We start from the raw sequence: 5,582 nt of genomic DNA on the forward strand, positions 1-5,582 counted from the left end.
CTGTTTTTCAAGCTCAAAGAAATTTTTATTTAGCTAGATGAACAGAAATAACAGAATAACGAAACTCAGGAAAAACGTGAAACTGACACAAAAAATATTACACAAATGTAAGTAGTATAAAACTTTCAGAAACAGCAAGAATAATCAGTTTATACATAAAACTAGGGCAGCCCCAAACAACAAACTTGAGCAAACTTTCAGTTTTTTAATCAGCTTATAGAAGAAATCCCAAACAACAAACTTGAGCAAACTTTCTTTAATCAGCTTATAGAAGAAATCCCAAACAACAAACTTGAGCAAACAACAGTAAAAATTATAGCAGCCCAAATATTCTCAAGATTAATCCCTCGCTGAATACATAAAACTAATATGCCATTCATGGAATAATTAGCTTTCAAAACCAGACGATTCTCAAAGGAGGCATACCTTGGAATAATTAGCTTTCAAAACCTGACTAATATGCCATTCATGGAAGAAGAAGAAGAAAGAAGAAGAAAAAGAGCAACTTGAAAGAGGAGGCATACCTTGGATTCTCAAAGGAGGAGATGGAAACTAGGGCAGATGATCAGATCAGTTGATCGATTTTGGTTCGCACACGACCAGACGAGCAGACCGGCTCTAACGCTAGCTTGACGGGAGATTAGGGCAGAGGATTCTAGCGGCACTCTGTTTTGAGATAACAGAGGTTTAATTTTGTTAAAACCTTTTATTTTTTAGTTTTGGCGCCTAATTTTTAGAAAAAAATAATTTTTTAGTATTTTGGTAGTAGATTTGGCGGGACTCTCTCACACTCAAGGCCTCTCAATTATAATTTGGGACCAGTTACTATTTTTTTTAGGGACCAGATTTATTACCTTCGCAATAAAATAAAGCATTAAGGACCGCAATATAATCTCGTCCCAATACACATATTATTAGCGACGAGATTATTTACTCGTCCCTAAAAGTTGGTCGTAAATAAGGCTTTTTCTTGTAGTGTACGTAGCATTACAGCCTTATTAATTATTATTATAATAATAAGGGAATATGGTGAGATGTGAAAAGACCATTCGTAGTACTATTCCAGCCTTATTACTTTCTTTCCCTTATTTTTTTTATTTTTAAAAAAATATTTAGATTTTTTAGAAGGGTATTTTGGTAATTCAACCTTAAACTTTTAAGGTTCCCCTCCACGTATATGTCAAGCCAAGTATAACATGTTGTTAGAAAAATAGATCTTGGAAAAAATAAAATATTGGTGGTTTTTGATATAATATTCTCCGTATTGCAACCCGAATAACAATTTTTCACACAGTTTCATACATGCTACTAAATTATATACCTATAAACCAATTTCATACAAAAATATATATTCTAAAATCATCACATAACAGATCTTACCCTTATATTTGTATGGACTGGTTTTCATAAATCAAGGGTAGAAACTAAAAGAAAAAAATGTCAAATAAAGAAAGTAAAACCAATTTTATATTGCGGCTTTCTCCTTCATGGCTCTTTGATATTGTTTCAAATTGCAACAGGCTAGTGATTTGGAATGTCAATTGCCTTGCTCCATGGAAAGAACTGACATGTTTTTTCTCCCGCATTTATAAGTGCAGAGCTTCCACTTTATTTGGCTTGTGAAAATGAGAAACGAAAAGATAAAGATGGATGGACAACACGTTATAACTTGCAATTGGTAAATGAATTTCGTTTTATATTTAATTAGTCAAATGAATTTAATGTTTAATGAAATATGCAAAGCAGCTTCTCAAATTCTTCAAAAGTTGGATAGCAACGAAGAGTCATGTTGTTTAGTGCATTGGTTTATTTTGCTTTAGCGTACATTGAGTAGGGGCAATTTTTATTTAAGTGAAGGGTAAAATAGTCAGTATAATTTTAAGGGTATTTTTGTAATTCAACTCTTAACTTAAGACCTTCCCACTTTTAATATAGTACTACTTTCTCTGCACGTGTGTTGCACGTATAATTCATATCATTTTTTACATAATATATATACAAAAGTTAGTTAATGCACACATATTCCAAAATCATTTGATTTAATTTTATAAATTTATTTACACCAAAAGCTAGCATTCTCACATAACCTTGAGACTTTTTATGAATAACGTCAAAATGCATACTCTCTGACCAACTCTATATTTGTTCTTCTAGGTATCACATTATCAATTAAGCTTTGGCATATTCTCCTTTTGACACTTGATTGCTTCAATAGACAATATTGGAAGCATTAGTCTTTGATCAACTTAATCTTTCCTATATCCTTTAATCATAACACATGCGTCTTGACATAGTTGTCTTCTCAAAGGTTAATTGCTTTTTTTAGAATATTCAACCCACACTTTTAAATGTCAATGCCAAAGAAAAAATGGAACGATAGTTAAAGTACCTACTAAACTTAAGTAAAAAGGGAACGATGGTTAAAGTTCCTACTAAACTTAAGTACACATGCAATCTTTTATTTTTATAAGGAAATTTTCGCTCTTGATCTTTTTTACGTTCCTACTAAATTAAGTACACATGCAATCTTTTATTTTTATAAAGAATTTTTCGCTCTTGATCTTTTTTACGTTCCTACTAAACTTAAGTACACATGCAATCCTTTATTTTTACAAGAAATTTTTTCGCTCTTGATCTTCTTTACTTTGGTCAAATTTTTTTTTCTTTTTTCAAATAAGCCAATCACCCAGGTTTTCATCTCCTGTGGTGTTGGGGGGTTTGGCTCGGATCCCTACCTCGTCGAATATAATAACAAAAAGGTACAACCGAGGGGGACATAAACCTTACCTCAATGGTGTCATTCTTACACTGTAAAGAAGGGTGTTTGGGCAAAAATACAATTAGTAGACCCCTTCTTCCTATTATATACAACTTAACTAACATAAAAGTTAGACTTTTCATATCTAATTCTAAATGATGGTACTTGCCATTTATCCATAAAGAAAGGACCTTTGGCTTCTTTGGGAATTTGCTGGAAATTCGTGTGGATGATCCCTTCTGCTGAAGCTATGGCATTCTTTGCAAAACAGTCTGCAACCTGATTTGCCTCACGATAACAGTGACTGATAGAAGCATTAGCACGTTCTAAGATCTCAACGGTATCTTCAATCTCCTTCCTTAGAGTGTAGTTGTGCAAAGTTCTATTTTGAAGCATGTTGTGAATCACCAAAGAATCAATTTCCACCATGAAGTTGTTGATTCTATTGTTGACACACCACTCGCACCCAAATTTAATCGCCCTCAACTCCGCGACATTGCTGCTACCATAGATGATAGGGATTGAGAAAGCCATGATAAATTCTCCATTATCGTTCCTGAGAACTCCTCCTATCCCTACTTTGCCGCTTTGTTTGTTGAAACTCCCATNATCTAGGTTTTTTAGGCTTTAGTTTTTTTATTCAATTAAATAAGCTATTTAGTAAAAATAAGATGGGTATTTTGGTAATTTAACTTTTGATTTAAGGGCTTCCCACTTTTAATATAGTAATATATAATAGATAATATATATATATATATATATATATATATATATATATATATATATATATATATATGAGTATAACCCCTTTCATAGAGTCGTTTTCTCTGAACTCCATATCTTATATATGTACTGTGTGATTAAATATCTTTCAAATTTGTTAGTTATATGTAATAACCAGAATTTTCCTATACTTATTAATTACGAGATTGGAAAATTAATTTTATTTGTAACTCTTTGGTCCCAATACTAATCTAGTAGAAGGGAAATTAATATAATTGTGTACGGATAAAATCGGGGGTAATGTCTACCCCGATTCCCCGGCGAGAAGACAAAAAAAGGGCACGGATGCACGAGATTGTAATCGAGGTTAGATACCCCTCGTATCGAGACCCAGGAAAAGTGAACTATGTGCTCGTCATCGGGTATGATAAAGCAATCCCCGGTCCAAGAATGAGTTCTAAGACCTCGGAAAATATGGTAAACGGTTACACGCGATGGATAGAGGGCCTTGATATGCGCACCCAACCGAATATCACAACGCGAGTCTCACTCGATGTCAGTTATGGATCAGTAACTGACGAGAAAGGAAGATTTTTACCCTTTTTAGACTTATATCAGGGATGAAACTCTCCTACTATATAAAGAAAAAGTTTTTCTTTTATAGCACACATTGTAACAGATAAATAAAAGCAATACAAGTTTATTTTTTTGCCTTTTAGCTACTGCTAAAGTTCTTATTTAATTGGTCTGTTCTTTATTCACAATTGGGCTTGAACCGATGGTCTAATTAAGGAAGAGGTCACTGTTCAATCTAAGTTTGGGCTTGGCCTGAACATTACAACTGGTTTGATTGTATATTTCGTCTTTAACTCGTTTATCTAATATTCTTGATTATTTGTATTGAATCAAACCACGTATCCTTATAACTGCGTACAAATTTAATTGTTATCCAATTTAGGGGTAAACAGTTTGGCGCCCGCCGTGGGGCTGAGGATAATAGTGATAATTTGATACAAATCTCCATAACACACCCTATTTTACGCTTGTTCTTTGAAGTCTTAATTTCAAGTCAGCCCAAAAATAGTGAACTCTCAGTCTGCTCACTTTAACGTTGACTCTGAGTCTGGCCATCATGGCGAAAATAATAATTTGGTACGAAACAACAAGGTGCCTCCAGCTTATCCCAACAGTATCCTAGTTTCCAATCTGATCGATGCTAACTCACAGGTGGCCATCGACGTCCATTTGCCAACTGATCCTGAAAATAGTGTTCACAAGGGACCCCGACCAACAGCTCGAGAGGCGCCCGAAGGTAATAGGGTAAGCCTACGACTAATCTTCGAAATGTTGCGGGCTCAACAGGTGGCAATGGCCCAACTACAGAAACAAATCCACGCCCCCAACAGGGTCAAGCCCGAACAATCCCGAGAAAGCACCCGAAGAAATGAACAGATCATCGAGTGATAGGGTGAAGCCGAGCCCAGGGCCAATCCCGAGTTTATAAAAATACGTGAAGCATTAACAAAGCGGGTGGAGTCAAGTGAGAAGAAAATTGAGGCTAATGACAAGAGGTGAAAACATACAATTCCAGGGACGATTAGATCCAAGGAGCAAATTTATCCAGAAGTCTTTTCCTCGAGCATGGAACCGAAGCCAGTCCCAAAAGAGGTTTTATATGCCCGTTATCCCTAAATATAACGGGACCACAAATCCAAACGAGCATGTGACCTCTTATGTGTGAGCAATCAAGGGGAACAACTTGGAAGACGATGGAATCGAGTCGGTGTTACTGAAGAAGTTTGGGGAGACTTTATCCAAGGGAGCAATGATATGGTATCATAACTTGCCCCAAATTCCATTGACTCATTTGCTATGCTTGCAGATGCTTTTGTAAAAGCCCATGCTGGGCCCATCAAAGTCGAGACCATAAAGGTATACCTTTTCAAGGTCAAACAGAGGGACAACGAGATGCTCAGGGAGTTCGTGTCAAGGTTCCAGATGGAACGGATGGACCTACCTCCAGTTGCAAATGATTGGTCCATTCAGGAATTCACTCAGGGGCTTAACCCCCGAAGTTCCTTCGCCTCTCAAAAGCTAAAAC

Source organism: Nicotiana attenuata, unplaced genomic scaffold (genome assembly GCF_001879085.1).
Source record: "Nicotiana attenuata strain UT unplaced genomic scaffold, NIATTr2, whole genome shotgun sequence".
In the NCBI taxonomy this organism is placed as follows: Eukaryota; Viridiplantae; Streptophyta; class Magnoliopsida; order Solanales; family Solanaceae; genus Nicotiana; species Nicotiana attenuata.